Genomic DNA, 17560 nt, shown 5'->3' with positions numbered 1-17560 from the left:
AACATAAGAATAATAGGTATATCAGAAGAAGAGAGAGAAAGTGGAATGGAGAATATATTCAAACAAATAATTGACGAGAACTTCTCAAACCTATGGAAAGAACTAAAGCCTTGAATTCAAGAAGCAAACAGAACATTGAGTTATCTTAACCCCAACAAACCTACTCCAAGGTACCTCATAATAAAATTGGCACAAACCAATGACAAAGAAAAAAATCTCAAAGCAGCCAGGGAAAAGAAGAATACAACATATAAAGGAAGGCCTATTAGATTATCATCAGATTTCTTAGCAGAAACTCTACAAGCTAAGAGAGTGGACCCCAATATTTAAAGTTCTGAAAGAGAGAAACTTCCAGCCAAGAATACTATACCCATCAAAGCTATCCTTCAAATAAGAAGGAGAAATAAAAACATTCACAGATACAGAAAGATGAGGGAATTTATCACCAGAAAACCCCCACTTCAGGAAATACTAAAGGGAGGTTTTTGACCAGATACAAAGAACAAAACAAAACCACAAGTAAAAGCTCCACCAAGATCACAATAAAGTAAAATTTAAACTGTGACAACAAAAACAAAAAAGAGGAGAGGACAAAGATTAACAGTAACAAAGGAGGATGGAGTGCAGAAGCACTCATGAGATAGTGCACTACAATGAACGTGGTAGGTACCCTTTCCATTACTTAATTGTAACCACCCCTGAAAAAACCACCACAGAAGCACATGACTTGAAGTAACAGAGGAAAGAAGTATGGATTACAACCAAACAAAAGCAAATGATAGAAAAACAAAAGAGAAGAATCAAACAAGATATAAAACTAACAGAAAGCAATATATAAAATGGCAATAGAAAACCCTCAAGTGTCAATAATTACACTAAATGTAAATGCATTGAACTCACCAATAAAAAGACACAGAGGCCCTGGCTGGTTGGCTCAGCGGTGGAGCATCGGCCTGGCGTGCGGGGGACCCTGGTTCGATTCCTGGCCAGGGCACATAGGAGAGGCGCCCATTTGCTTCTCCACCCCCCCCTCCTTCCTCTCTGTCTCTCTCTTCCCCTCCCGCAGCCGAGGCTCCATTGGAGCAAGGATGGCCCGGGCGCTGGGGATGGCTCCTTGGCCTCTGCCCCAGGCACTAGAGTGGCTCTGGTCGCGGCAGAGTGAAGCCTCAGAGGGGCAGAGCTCGCCCCCTGGTGGGCAAAGCGTCGCCCCTGGTGGGCGTGCTGGGTGGATCCCGGTCGGGCGCATGCAGGAGTCTGTCTGACTGTCTCTCCCCATTTCCAGCTTCAGAAAAATACACACACACACAAAAAAAAGACACAGAGTAGCAGAGTGGATTAAAAAAGAAAATCCAACTGTATGCTGCCTACAAGAAACACATCTAAGCAACAAAGATAAAAAAAAATTCAAAGTGAAAGGTTGGGAAACTATACTCCAAGCAAATAACATCCACAAAAAGCAGGTGTAGCAATACTCATATCTAACAATGCTGACTACAAGACAGCAAAGGTAATCTGAGGCAAAAATGGTCATTTCATGATGATTAAGGGGACACTGAATCAAGAAGACATAACACTTCTTAATATATATGCACCAAACAAAGGAGCACCAAAATATATAAGACAGCTACTGACTGACCTAAAAACAAAAACTGACAAAAATACAATCATACTTGAAGACCTCAATACACCGCTGATGGCTCTAGATCATTCATCCAAACAGTAGATCAATAAAGAAATATTGGATTTAAACGAAACACTAGACCAATTGGATATGATAGACATCTACAGGACATTTCATCCCAAAGTGCCAGAGTATACATTTTTCTCGAGTGTACATGGAACATTCTCAAGAATTGACCATATGTTGGGCCACAAAAATAACATCAGCAAATTCAGAAAAACTGAAATTATACCAAGCATATTTTTTTATCATAAAGCCTTGAAACTAGAATTCAACTGCAAAAAAGAGGTAAAAAAACCCACAAAAATGTGGAAACTGAACAACATACTTTTAAAAAAATGAGTGGGTCACATCTGCATCTCCACCCCTCCCCTTCTCCTTCCTCTCTGTCTCTCTCTTTCCCTCCCGCAGCCAAGGCTCCATTGGAGCAGCATTTGCCCAGGCACTGAGGATGGCTCTGTGGCCTCTGCCTCAGGTGCTAGAATGGCTCTGATTGCGTCAGAGTAATGTCCCAAGATGGGCGGAGCATTGCCCCCTGCTGGGCGTGCCGGGTGGATCCCGGTTGGGCACATACGGGAGTCTCTCTGACTGCCTCCCCGTTTCCAACTTTAGAGAAATTAAAAAATGAGTGGGTCAAAGAAGAAATAAGCGCAGAGATCAAAAGATACATATAGACAAATAAAAATAACAATACGACATATCAGAATCTCTGGGATGCAGCAAAAGTAGTAATAAGAGGGAAGTTCATATCGCTACAGGACGATATGAACAAAGAAGAGAGAGCTCAAGTAAACCACTTAACTTAACATCTTAAGAAACTAGAAAAAGAAGAACAAAGACAACCCAAAACCAGCAAAAGAAAGGAAATAATAAAAATTAGAGCAGAAATAAATGAAATAGAGAACAGAAAAACTATAAAAAAATTAATAAAACAAGGAGCTGGTACTTTGAAAAGATCAACAAAATTGACAAGCCCTTGGCAAGACTAATCAAGAAAAAAAGAGAAAGGACTCACATAAACAAAATCAAAAATGAAAGAGGAGCCTGACCAGGTGGTGGCACAGTGGATAGAGCATCGGACTGGGATGTAGAGGACCCAGGTTCGAGACCCCGAGGTTGCCAGCTTGAGTGCGGGCTCATCTGGTTTGAGCAAAAGCCCACCAGCTTGAACCCAAGGTCGCTGGCTCCAGCAAGGGGTTACTCAGTCTGCTGAAGGCCCGCGGTCAGGGCACATATGAGAAAACAATCAATGAATAACTAAGGTGTTGCAATGTGCAATGAAAAACTAATGATTGATGCTTCTCATCTCTCTCTGTTCCTGTCTGTCTGTCCCTGTCTATCCCTCTGTCTGATTCACTCTCTGTCTCTGTAAAGAAAAGAAAAGAAAAAAAATTAAAAATTTTTTAAAAATGAAAGAAGAAAAATCACCACAGATATCATAGATATACAAAGAATTATTATAGAACACTATGAAAAACTATATGCCACCAAATTCAACAATCTAGAAGAAATGGACAAATTCCTAGAACAATACAATCTTCCTAGACTGAGTCATGAAGAAGCAGAAAGCCTAAACAGACCCACAAGCAGGGAGGAATTAGAAAAAAACTATTAAAAACCTCCCCAAAAATAAAAGTCCAGGTCCAGATGGGTATACTAGTGAATTCTATCAAACATTCAAAGAAGACTTGGTTCCTATTCTACTCAAAGTCTTCCAAAAAATTGAAGAAGAAGCCTGGCCTGTGGTGGCACAGTGGATGGGGTGTTAGCCTGGAATGCTGAGGTCACTGGTTCAAAGCCCTGGGCTTGCCCGGTCAGGGCACATATGGGAGTTGATGTTTTCTGCTCTTTCCCCTTCTCTGTCCTCTCTCTCCTTCTCTCCCCCTCTCTCCTTTCTAAAATGAATAAATAAAATCATTTTTAAAAAAAGAATATCATTAAAAATTTAAAAAGAAGCAATACTTTCAAACACATTTTATGAGGCCAACATAACCCTCATACTGAAACCTGGCAAGGACAGCACAAAAAAACCCCAAAAACTACAGACCAATATCTCTAGTGAATACAGATGCTAAAATACTAAACAAAATACTAGCAAATCGAATACAACAATATATTAAAAAAAATAATACATCATGATCAAGTAGGATTCATCCCAGAATCACGAGGATGGTTCAATGTATGTAAAACGGTTAACATAATACACCATATTAACAAAACAAAGAACAAAAACCACATGATATTATCAATAGATGCAGAAAAGGCATTTGATAAAATACAACACAATTTTATGTTTAAAACACTCAACAAAATGGGTATAGAAGGAAAATATCTCAACATGAGAAAGGCCATATATGATAAACCATCAGCTAACATCATATTAAATGCCATAAAACTGAAGACTTTTCCCCTTAAATCAGGAACAAGACAGGGTTGTTCACTCTCTCCACTTTTATTTAACGTGGTACTAGAAGTTCTAGCCAGAGCAATCAGACAAGAAAACAAAATAAAAGACATTCATATTGGAAAAGAAGAAGTAAGGTTTCACGTTTTGCAGATGACATGATCCTATACATTGAAACCCCAAAGACTCCACAAAAGGATTACTAGAAACAATAAACCAATACAGTAAGGTTGCAGGATACAAAATTAACATACAAAAGCCTTCCTATATGCCAACAATGAAACATCAGAAAACGAACTCAAAAAATTAATCCCCTTCCCCTTCTTCGTTGCAACAACAACAAAAAAATACCTAGGAATAATTTAACAAAGACTGTAGAGGACCTATATAATGAAAACTACAAAACATTGTTAAGGAAATCAAAAAAGATACAATGAAATGGAAAAATATTCCTTGTTTTTGGATAGGAAGAATAAATATAGTCAAAATGACCATATTACCCAAAGTAATATACAAATTCATGCAATTCCCATCAAAATTCCAATGGCATTTTTTAAAAAAAATGGAACAAAAAAATCATCAGATTTATATAGAACTATAAAAAACCCCGAATAGCCAAAGCAATCCTAAGGAAAAAGGATGAAGCTGGGGGCATTACAATATCTGACTTCAAATTATATTATGGAGCCACGACAATCAAAACAGCATGGTATTGGCAGAAAATTAGACACTCAGACCAATGGAACAGAATAGAAAGCCCAGAAATAAAACCACATATATATTGTCAAATAATTTTTGACAAAAGGGCCAACAACACACAATGGAGAAAAGAAAGCCTTTTCAACAAATGGTGCTGGGAAAACTGAAAAGCCACATGCAGAAGAATGAAACTAGACTAAAGTTTTTCCTCTTGTACTAAAATTAATTCAAAATGGATCAAAGACCTAAATATAAGATCTGAAACTATAAAGTACATAGAAGAAAACATCTAGAAGAAATGGACCTTGGTTATAAAGAGCACTTCATGAATTTGACTCCAAAGGCAAAGATAAATGAATGGGGACCACATCAGACTAAGAAGTTTTTGCTCAGCAAGAGAAACTGACAACAAAACAAACAGACAGCCAACTAAATGGGAGATGATATTTTCAAACAACAGCTCAGATAAGGGCCTAATATCCAAAATATACAAGGAACTCATAAAACTCAACAACAAACTATCCAATAAAAAAATGGGAAGAGGACATGAACAGACACTTCTCCCAGGAAGAAATACAAATGGCCAACAGATATATGAAAAGATGCTCATCTTCACTAGCTATTAGAGAAATGTAAATCAAAACTACAATGAGATACCACCTCACACCTGTTAGATTAGCTATTATTAACAAGACAGGTAATAACAAATGTTGGAGAGGCTGTGGAGAAAAATGAACCCTCACCAACTGTTGGTGGGAATGTAAAGTAGTACAACCATTATGGAAGAAAGTATGGTGGTTCCTCAAAAAATTAAAAATAGAACTACCATATGACCCAGCAATCCCTCTACTGAGTATATACCCCCAAAACTCAAAAACATTGGTACGTAAAGACACATGCAGCCCCATGTTCATCGCAGCATTGTTCACAATGGTGAAGACATGGAAACACCAAAAAGCACAGGCAACAAAAGAAAGAAAGAGACAAATTGTATGTTGGGCAGATAAAATATATTATGCTCATTTTGTTAAAGATGGCGCTGCCCACATGGAAGCCCATCACCCAGGTAATGATATTAGTTGCCCTTCTTGCTTAGGATGGGTATGATTATGTTAATATGTGTTGGGGCGGGCTGTGGGCAGGCAGGATCCTTGTAGCCTGGGGCTTGGTTTTAGGACTGAGCCTTTCCCACCCTTTTTGATGTGGGGTGGTGCACTCTCATGAGGAATCCCATTATGCCTCAGATAAGTGATTTTGTATCAGAGACTTTCTTATTTGTATATTGGATTAAAGGTTTTGATTTCTACACTATAAAGTGGGGGTAGACTGGGAGCCTGCTCTCTCAGTTCCTGAGATTAGCATTAGAGAGGAGAGCAGAGAAACGCCACATGGAGGAGGCCAGGAGAAGCAGCCAAGATGGTAGAGTGCTGAGTGAGAAGCCAGTTTGTGCAGAGTTTGTGCAGGGAGAAGGAAGGAGATGGGGAACAGAGGTGAATAAGTCTGGTGAGCTAGAAACCTTTGATTCTAGGAAACTTGGATAAGTCAGTAGCTTTGTGAGCACTGAATGAGTGGGTTTTGGAGCCCAGTGTGTGTTTTTATTTGCCCGCTGGGTGCAAGCTATGATTAAAGATGATGGCCCACCAGTTCTTGGCTCCATTGTTTCATTACCGACTGTCTGCATCAAATGCGAACCTGCATGGACCAGGTGGCTATGATGGTGGCCGCGCCTACTGGCTTTAGATTGTATTTCATAAAAAATTTAATTTTAATTTTATTTTATTTTCTTACAGAGACAGAGAGAGAGTCAGAGTGAGGGATAGACAGGGACAGACAGACAGGAACGGAGAGATGAGAAGCATCAACCATTAGTTGCGCATTGCGACACCTTAGTTGTTCACCGATTGCTTTCTCATATGTGCCTTGACCATGGGCCTTCAGCAGACCGAGTAACCCCTTGCTCGAGCCAGTGACCTTGGGTCCAAGCTGGTGAGCCTTGTTCAAATCAGATGAGCCCGCGCTCAAGCTGGCGACCTCAGGATCTCGAACCTGGGTCTTCCGCATCCCAGTCTGATGCTCTATCCACTGCGCCACTGCCTGGTCAGGCCCATTGTACTTTATAAAAAATTTTAAAATGTAGGCATCAAAAGTCAGTATCAACAGAATAAAAAGGCAACACACAGAATGGGAGAAAATATTTCCAAAGCATATATCTGGTAAGGAATTAATATTCAGAATATATAGAGAACTCCTAAAATTCAAAAACAAAGAACAGTCTGATTCAGACATGGGCAAAGGATTTAAATCAACATTTCTCTAGATACACAGATAAGCTCTTAAGAAGATGTTCAGCATCACTAACCATTAGAGAAATGCACATCAAAGCTACAATGAGATACCACTTCACATCCATTAGGACGGTTACTATTAAAATAATTTCAGAAAATAACAAATATTGGCAAGGTTGTGGAGAGATTAGAACCCTTTTGCATTGTTGGTAGGAATGTAAAATGGTACAGCCTCTGTGGAAAATAGTATGGCAGCTCCTCAAAAAATTATACATACCATTATTATATGATGTAGCAATTCTACTACTTCTGGATATGTACGCAAAAGAACTGGAAGCAGAGTGTCGAAAAGCAGCATTATTCATAACAGCTAAAACACAGAAGCTACCCAAATTTCCATCAATGGATGAACGGTAAGCAAATTGTGGTGTCTACATCCAATGCAATGTTATTCAGCCTTTAAAATGAAGAAAATTCTGACACGGTCTATAGCACGGATGAACCTGAGGACATCATGCTAAGTGAACTAAGCCAAACACAAAAGGACAAATATTGCATGAGTCCCTGTAATCAAAATCATGGAGAACTCTACACTTAAGAATGGCTAAGATGATAAATTTTGTCTATTTCATCACAATAAAAATTGGGGGTGGGAGAATCAAAACCCTGGGTGAAAACTCCAGACTGGGTACCCTGAGATTCTGGCCCATTTCTGGATGCAGAGGCCAGTGAGGAATCTCTGGCCCCATTTCACTGCCAGGAAAGGAGGGATAGCCCTCCCTCCATCCTGCTTGCCATAAAACAAAGCAGGAAGGGTGTGCTGGGAAGTCTAAACAACAACGTCCCCCGTTCATCCTGTTGAAATGAAATAGCTATTCCAAGTCTTTGTTCTCATCATCTCCTGAAACTGACCGGGGTGGAATTCCCGGTTTTCCTGGCCCTGCGTGCCCCGCCCCTCACTGCCGCCCTGATCTACGGCATCATGAGGATGGAAGGTCGGTGGCTGCGGCTGCGGAAAAGTCAGCCCGCTCTTTTCAAAATGAAGGAGACGGCGCTCTGCTGTTCTTCAAATAAACCAGCATCCCGTTTTTAATTACTCACTCGCGTATTTATTCAATGATTTGTTGAAACTTCTCTACATCAGGCACAGAATTCAGTCTTGGAAATATCGTTGTAATTCTGATAGGCAGTCACAGCCCTCACGGAACTGGCAGTCCAGTGACCCAGTCTTCACCCCTCAGACACCTTACAGAATATTCTGGTCTTGGGGCTTTGAATGATTGCCTACCTTCTGATCAGTTTGCTGGCCTCCAAATGGCTATTTCTAAAAATAAAAAAAAGTGACTCAGATGATTGCTCAAGTGTCCCTATCCTGTGGGAGGTGTGACATTTTTTGAGTTTTTTCACATTTTAGAACTCTCAGAAACAGCTGATTATTAATGAATGGAAATTATTCCTTGAAACTGACCTCCCTGTGATGTCAAACAAAGCAGCCACCTGGACCCATTTCTCTCATTACGATTAGTATTTCACACAAGGAAGGACAGAACTAAGTGAAGAGCTTCCCTTGTTGCCGAATACCACCGGCTTTTATTTTGAAAAGGCAACAAGGCTTTCACGCTTCTCACTGGTAAGCTCCCCCCTCCCCCCAGAAAACAGAAAGGTCTAGAGAGGGTAATTACTTGACCTTGAATTGGATGGAATCGTTTTATAAATCACGTTGCATTTGACCTTAAAACCAAGAGGAAGGCTTGACAGGCTGCCACATGGGACCAAAGACTCGATGCCAAAGAACACATGAAGTTAGCATGAAACTGTAGGCTGGTTGTAGGAAAAGAAGTGCAGCCCTTGTGTTGCAACTAAGCATAAAAAACCACCATTGTATACCATTAAAATAAGTCCAACAAAACAGGCCCGTGGGACTCCATGCCTGTGGGCTTCCTGCCTTGAGAAATGGAAAGGGAATTCACTAGGTATCAGGAGACCTCCTGGCTATAGCTTCTATAAATTGCACAATGTTGGGCAATTTGCATCCCTTCTCTGGGTTTTAAAGTTCTCAGCTGTAGAATATGAAGATCAAACCCTGAGGCCTATTTTGCTAACATAATAAAATATTTGCAGAGTCTAATATGTGCCGTGCACTTTACACACCCTATACCAGGGGTCCCCAAACTTTTTACACAGGGGGCCAGTTCACTGTCCCTCAGACCATTGGAGGGCCGGACTATAAAAACAACTATGGCCCTGGCCAGTTGGCTCAGCGGTAGAGCGTCGGCCTGGCGTGCGGGGGACCCGGGTTCGATTCCCGGCCAGGGCACATAGGAGAAGCGCCCATTTGCTTCTCCACACCCCCCCCCCTCCTTCCTCTCTGTCTCTCTCTTCCCCTCCCGCAGCCAAGGCTCCACTGGAGCAAAGATGGCCCGGGCGCTGGGGATGGCTCCTTGGCCTCTGCCCCAGGCGCTAGAGTGGCTCTGGTCTCGGCAGAGCGACGCCCCGGAGGGGCAGAGCATCGCCTCCTGGTGGGCGTGCCGGGTGGATCCCGGTCGGGCGCATGCGGGAGTCTGTCTGACTGTCTCTCCCCGTTTGCAGCTTCAGAAAAAAAAACAACAAAAAAACAAAACTGTGAACAAATCCCTATGCACACTGCACATATCTTATTTTAAAGTAAAAAAACAAAACGGAAACAAATACAATATTTAAAATAAAGAACAAGTAAATTTAAATCAACAAACTGACCAGTATTTCAATGGGAACTATGCTCCTCTCACTGACCACCAATGAAAGAGGTGCCCCTTCCGGAAGTGCGGCGGGGGCGGATAAATGGCCTCAGGGGGCCGCATGTGGCCCACCGGCCATAGTTTGGGGATCCCTGCCCTATACCTTACGGCAAAGGTGCGAGATAACCATTATTATATCCATTTTGTAGATGAGGTGTTGGAGGCTCACAGAGTTGGCCCAGCTGGCACGGGACCCCAGATGGGTCTGGTTTCAGAGCCTGGGCTATTTCGCGCCAGGTGTATTCTCCAGTATGTGTCAGGGGCTAAGCTTACAGGCCCCGCAACTCTAGGGAAGCAAGAGTTTAAAGACACAGTCTCACAACCTGGGCCTAAACCAAGCCACTACATCAACAGGGGGAAATGCTGAAAATTATATACAACTGAAAGAAGGCAGAGGGTAGGGGTGGCGGTGGGGAGGGAGAGAAATAAAGAAAAAGCATGGGAAATGGAGAAGATAAAACCAGTGCCTATGAGAAATGGACTGAAGTGCCTACTAACAAGCTTCTTTGTAAGCAGTCATTAAGGACCCTCTTTCTCTCTGTCTCCTCCCCGGCCTCCTGTGTCTTCCATACCGCGGGTTTGGTCCTCCTCAAAGTCAGAGAACAGCAGCTCATGCCATAGGAGCTACGTATTTCCTCATTCAAACATGAGAAAGAGATCTTTTGTCTGAGCATTTCAAGCAAGAGTCCTGAAATTCACCGAATAGGACTTCTTAGGTCACACGCCCTCCCCTGAATCAATGATGTAGCCAGTGAAGTAAATAGCTTTGTCAGCAGGGACAATTCTTGTTAAGACAGTCTTCTCGAACAGCCTCTCCCCTTTCTTCCTACTTCACTGGCCTTGCTTCCTCATCCTCCCTGACACCCAAGACCAGCTTCGAGGGTGTGTGACAAGTGCAGTCACACAGGGCTCCCTTCTTTGTTGAATACCCCGCTGTCACCATCTTGAAATGCTTGGTCAGTTTTGAACACTGAGCGCCACGTTTTCCTTTGCACTAGGTTCTGCCAGTCGTGTTAACTACTCCACTTCCCAATCTGTCTTGGGGGTGCCTTTAGTGTGGCTACTGGACCCTCTTCCTTTCTATGTTCTTGCTTAGGTGAATGACTTCTATGGCTTTAAATGCCCTCCCTATGATAGGTAATAAATCCTGAAGATACTATTCAGCTCAGACCTTCCCTCCTGAGCTCCATCCACTCAGGCTCATCTTGTCAATGTGATACATCAACTTGGATGTCTAACGGGCACCACAAGCTTAATAGTATACCAGATACGGGTCTTTCTATTTTATCCCCAAAATATCTGTCCTCTTCCGTGCTCACTACACTAAAGCCTCTTGGGTAAGCTTTAGTACCTTGTAGCCACCATCTGCCTTCCTGATTTGAAGCATCTGTGCTTCTTTTTTTTAATAACATCTGTGCTTCTTGTGTCCTCCATCCACCAGAAAGTTTGTACCAATTTACACTCCAACAAGCAATCTACCATAAGGCCAATTGACCCACACCCTATCCTTGACGACGTATTTTTCCTAGTTAGTTGATAGATGGAAAAATGGCTTCTTAGTCTCTGTTTTGTATTCCTTCAATTATTAAAAAGGGTCAATTAATTGGCATTTGCTTTTTTTTTTTTTTTTTTTTTTTTGATGAACTGACTTCCTTGTTCTATGTGTCCATCTTCCCTTGTGGATTATCTTATTAAGAGTCTGTTATGTATTTAAAATATCAATTGTTTGTCTTAATAATGAGTTTCAGCAAATCTGGAATAAGGAAGGGCAAATCAGTAGGAGGGCTCAAAGCGGGAGAAAGCACAGGAGAAGCAACAGTAATGCCCTTGATCTAAAGGAATAATAGTATTGCAGAGGAAGAGAAAAATCAGGTGCAAGTGCCTTGCTTAGGAACTGAACTTTGAATGTTTGTTGCCTACTTTTACACCATGGTTTTGAGAAAATTCCACATGGGTTAAGAAATGAGCTTTAGCAAGACAAATCTACACAGGCAGGGTCAGCAAAAACAGGCAGAGACTGTCACAGAGAGGCAGGCCATGGCCAGGGACTCGGATGAACACAGTTGAGATCCAGTTGAGGTAGCTTGTCCCATTGTCTCTCTTCAGACAAAAGGTCATTAACAAAGCAGCTTTGTCAGACTGGTTGATGGCAGCCAGGTTTGGCGATGACCTTGACTAGGTACTAGTGAAAATAAAGAGTTGTCAATATGTATTGACATTAGACCCAGCAAAATTTCTGACTGGATGTGGTAAAAATGAGGGAAAGGCCCTGGCCGGTTGGCTCAGTGGTAGAGCGTCGGCCTAGCGTGCGGAGGACCGGGGTTCGATTCCCGGCCAGGGCACACAGGAGAAGCGCCCATTTGCTTCTCCACCCCTCCACCGTGCTTTCCTCTCTGTCTCTCTCTTCCCCTCCCTCAGCCAAGGCTCCATTGGAGCAAAGATGGCCCGGGCGCTGGGGATGGCTCTGTGGCCTCTACCTCAGGCGCTAGAGTGGCTCTGGTCGCAACATGGTGACGCCCAGGATGGGCAGAGCATCGCCCCCTGGTGGGCAGAGCGTCACCCCTGGTGGGCGTGCCGGGTGGATCCCGGTCGGGCGCATGCGGGAGTCTGTCTGACTGTCTCTCCCTATTTCCAGCTTCAGAAAAATGAAAAAAAAAAAAAAAGTGAGGGAAAGAAGGGAATAGAAGATGACTCCTGGGTTTTGTTTTGAGCACCGGGTAGACAGGGAAGAATTTGAGCAGGACTGGGGAAGACTAGGGAAGGGAAGGGTTTAGACGACACTAACCTTCAAATCCCAGTGACTGGGAAACAGGAGTCACAGATACATAAGGTTTAGGCATGCGGAAGTAGGAATAGGAATGAACTCCATTTCTGTGACATCATGTTTGAGAAAGTGGGCATTGCAGAAGTGCGCAGGAGGTAACTAGAATTATTTCAGTCAACAACCTTCAGAAAGGTGAAGTTTGAAGGTAAGTAAAGATTCAGAACATGAAGAACACAAAACTCATTTCCAGTGTAAAGACCACAACTAAAATTAAGCTTCTAGAATCATCATCTATTTCCACTGACAATCTCAAAGCCCTAGTTCCTCTGACCCCTCATTTCAATCTGCAGATGCAGCATCACAAGCTGTGAACCTGTTTCTATTAAGGTAGGAAGTAAGGAAAACTCACATAGTAGTCTGGCAAATCTAAGACCTTTTTTGTGACCATTATTCCTTACTAAAATGCATTTATTGAACAGTTTTCATGTACCAAGGATGTGCTAAATGTCACCTATGCATTATCTCATTATCTTCACATACCCAAACTCACACTGCTATCAATCGATCCTTGCTGGCATTATAAATCAGACAATCCAACCTAATGGCTTTTTTTAATTGATTTAGAAAGAGAGGAAGGGGGGAGAGAGAGAGAGAAGCACTCTTTGTTGTTCCACTTAATTGTGCATTCACTGGTAGCTTCCCACATGTGCCACAGGGGATCAAATCCACAACCTTGGTGTTTTGGGGCAAATGCTGTAACCAACTAAACTAACAGTCCATGTGAAAAAAAAAAACACCTGTTTTCCTTTATTTTTTTTAAGTTTTTAAAAAATTTTATTGACTTTATAGAGAGAGGAGGGGAGAGAGACAGAAACATAGATGCGTTCCTACATGTGCCCTGATCAGGCATCGAACGCATAACCTCTGCGCTTCTGGACAATGCTCCAACCAACCCAGCCATCCAGCCAGGGCCCGCCCTACCTGATTTTGAATGGCAGAAACTTGTCTTACTCATCTCTGGCCCTCCAATAGTACTGATCACAATTCCTGGCCCATGGGTGATCACTAGAGCGAGTTAATATATATTCTGTGCTCAATTTCCTCTTAAACTAAGAATAGCTGTATTTCAAAACAGAAACAAAAGTAGGCAACTACATATATATATTAGTCTTTTCCTCCTAGGCTAGTGAGTAGGAGGGTGGACACAAATGCCATTTGCCTCCGGCCGTGGAAGTAGGACTGCCGGCAATCTCTAGGAGAGGGATTCAGGGCCGTGCCAGCGCTGAGGCCACCACAGCTTCAAGGTCTTTGCCTAACACTATTTCAACATCTATGTTTTTCTCATTAACAAACTGGGGGGATTCCATTGATATTAGGGAAAATCATGTATTAAAATGCTCTAATTCTACTCTAGTTTTGTAACTTTGGGAAAACTCAACCTATTTTAGACACAGTGCAGGAAATGTTTCCTTCTGGAGAGAACAGCTGAAGAGCCTGGTCACGGCCTCGTTATCCCTTTCCTGTCTGCGCTCCAGCCCCGGTCGTTCTCACTTCACCTCCCAGGCTTCCTCCCTTTGGTTGCACCGAATCTTTCACCGCCTCTTCTTAATCAGACCGCATTCTCTTCTGTTACTTTCAACCACTTCAAGTATTTTCCAGCTCCACTAGCCATCTAAAATTATTCAATTATAAAATTAAGTGAAAAATTTAATTGTGACGAGTGCTTAAGTGTACCAAAAACCATTCTAAGGTATTTCCTCACTTAACCCTCAAAATCCTAGACATTACAGATAGAAAAACTGAGGCCAAAAAGACTAAGATCATAAACATAGGAGCCTGTATTAAACTGCAAAATTACAAGATTTTCTGGCAAAAAATATTTTTATTGATTGTTTTAATGGTTAAAATTTGCATGTTTCCTAAAGTAGTCTGTAACACGATAAAAAAATTACAAAAAGACAAGCTTCTTAATGTTTCCCTTGAATTAACTATAAAATTAAAATACCTGCTAATTATTTAAAGCCTTCAAAAATAGCACAATATATTCAATATACATATAGACCTCAGAAATCCAATTCTCCTATTATGCAATTACAAGAGTACAAGATTTAGGTAAACAGAAATTAAAAAACAAGTATGTTCTCAAATCATGTTATCCTGAGTAATTTATTCCTTGGAGTACAAACACTCATTTAATATATGTTAACTACATCAATTTTTAGTTAAACTTTGTTGGTGTGAATTTAGCACGATTTAAATTAATTCGTGTATGCCTTGGAAATACAGTTATTCTTTTTTAAAGCTATTAAGAATTGCTAACAGTTTAATAATTCAGGCTGATATCCCACCCTACCTAATTTTTAAGGTATAGAATATAATAAAATTATTTTTTTTGATAAATGGAACTTATTAACAATATATATTCCTTTCTAAACTGTATACTTTTATTCAGTTATCTAACAATGTTATATACTAGAGGAAGCAAAGCAAGCAACATTTTTTTTAAATAACATCTTTAATTAAAGTTTTTGCAAAGGTAAAATATTAAACTTAAAATAGGTCTTAGTACATCAAAATACTAAGTTCTCTAATTGTATTCCAAGATGGTCTTTAAAACATAATATCCCGTATATCACAGAAGAGCAATCTTGATCTGCAATTGTACAGAATGAATTATACAAACATAATAAATATATTTACGCCCTTACACATAACAGTATGTACAACAGCAGTTGACAATAGTAGCTCAGAACAGCAAAAGGATTAGTCCCACCCCCAAATTGTAGCCCTGACGCATACTGGACCAATTTAAGGAACATTGACTGAAATAGTACTAAGTAAAGAGTAACTTACTAATAGTTAGTAGTTACTGACTCAATGAGTTCTTCCCTTAAAAGAGAAGAAATAAATTTTCTCGTTCCTCAAAATAAACAAAAATATTAAGTTCTGTGTGTTCTTCCTCAAACCATAAAAAAATGACAAAAGATAGACTAAGGCAGACTTAAAAGGGGAATATAAACTTCAGAATAATTTCATAGCATAATAGATTAAAATGCAAAACTATTAACATAAACCCATGAGAAGATATATAAATCAACTATTTTTTAACCAACGAATTCAAAATCTGAAATAGCTGATTCAGACAGATGGAAGACAGACAAATGAAATAAAATGAAAATGTACAAAGATGGAGCAATAAAATATTACATTGCACAAAATCTCAAAAAAGTTCAAGATGAAATAATGTGAAAAAAATATGAATTTTCTAAGTGGAAGAAAATATTAAGTTATAAAGAGAACTTCCAAGAGGGAATTATGTGTTTTCCTGCACAAGGCATATTTATCTTCTGAAAAGAATGGTGACATTATTGCTATAAGATAATCAAAAATTACTCTTAGATGAGAGAACCTTTTTCTTCTTCCATAAAAAACAAGAGGAAAAAATAAGAAAACCAAATCCTTGATTTTCATTGTAGCAAAAGAAAATCTTTATACAAAAGCTATTATATTTTTATGTTCTTGACGTCTAAAACCAGAATCTATTAGAATATGCTCTTCAAAAACACATTTTAATCACTATTCACACTGCTCAGGTCTTGATGTAATCCTAGAACAACATCAAGGTGGCTTTAAAAGAGGCAACAATATAAATGTGGTATTATGACATTTAATTAACAGAAAGAAATGTGAACATTTAAAAAAATAAAAGCCCAATATAAAGATCCCCATAATATAACAGACAGTTTACTCTAGAAACTAATTGCACATTAAAGAGTTGCTTTAGCCCAATGTGGCTCTCCACAGAAATTCAATGTGCTCTCAGCATTCATATGGTCTGATTATCCCACGGACCACCGAGGAGAGTCAGTACACGGAAAGGCACACATGCCCACACGTCGTGAAGTAATTCTGTGTACATTTTCCTTAGCACTGCTAACACTAATTTCTTTTAAATAAAAGGTGCCGCCACAATCTGTGCAAATCTGAACAAATCCTCTTCTGAAACCTTTGCCTATTTTCATAAAAACAAGCCTGAACTATTTTCCATCTTTGAATAAACATTTCCATTTGAAAATTCTGAAGTGGGAATCCTTGCCTTTTTGTAGGAATGACATTTTTATAGGACGTAATGAAATGGTTTTTTAAATATGTTAAAAGCATGATTAAGAATTCAAGTACAATAAAAGATAAGCAAGTGGCATTCTTATAGCAAGCCACCATAATAAAACTAAAACATGCTATTTGATTAAAAAGGAACACAATGCAGTAATATGTAAGAGCACAATTTGGTATGCACTGTTGTCTGGACTGGCTTTCAGAATTTTCACAGGTAAAAGAAAAGCATTTGCTAAGTATGCCGTAATTAATATGCAATACACAAGTGCAAACACAAATAGTTATTTCCTGCTTCAAACAACCCTAGTGAATCACTCTGAAAGCAGTGGTTTTTCATGTTTGAAAATAACATTATAAAAACAGGCCAGTATACAATTCTACTGTGAATACGAGTATTTGTCTACATAGAGGGCTCAAAACATGAGCTGAATATCATGTAATAATACCCAGTTCAGTAGCCACAGAACTACGAGATAGACAAAGGGTTTCCATCAACACTGCAGCGCTGCTCAGCTTTTATAGGTAGTTCAGGTCGCTGACTCTTCACCGGACAAATGGAAATCTACTATCAACTACACTGAAGGACAACCGAACAACGGGACTTCTGTGATTTCACCCCTACCTTCCCAGTCTCAATAAAAAAACAAACTGTGTGTGCTTTGAGTAGTGGGGTAAACTAATAAATCTCCCCTCCAAAAAACAAAGTTATAGTAAAAATAAAAACCGTATTACCAGTTCTAGCATCTAAATAAAGCAAAACTACTAGCATGCTAGAAACCACCATTTACACCAAAGTTCAGAATGTAAGTTAATGGGACCGACTTGGTATGTGTG

The sequence above is a fragment of the Saccopteryx leptura genome, chromosome 6, assembly GCF_036850995.1.
Source record: "Saccopteryx leptura isolate mSacLep1 chromosome 6, mSacLep1_pri_phased_curated, whole genome shotgun sequence".
NCBI classification, from domain to species: domain Eukaryota; kingdom Metazoa; phylum Chordata; class Mammalia; order Chiroptera; family Emballonuridae; genus Saccopteryx; species Saccopteryx leptura.
This window is presented reverse-complemented; position numbering follows the sequence as displayed.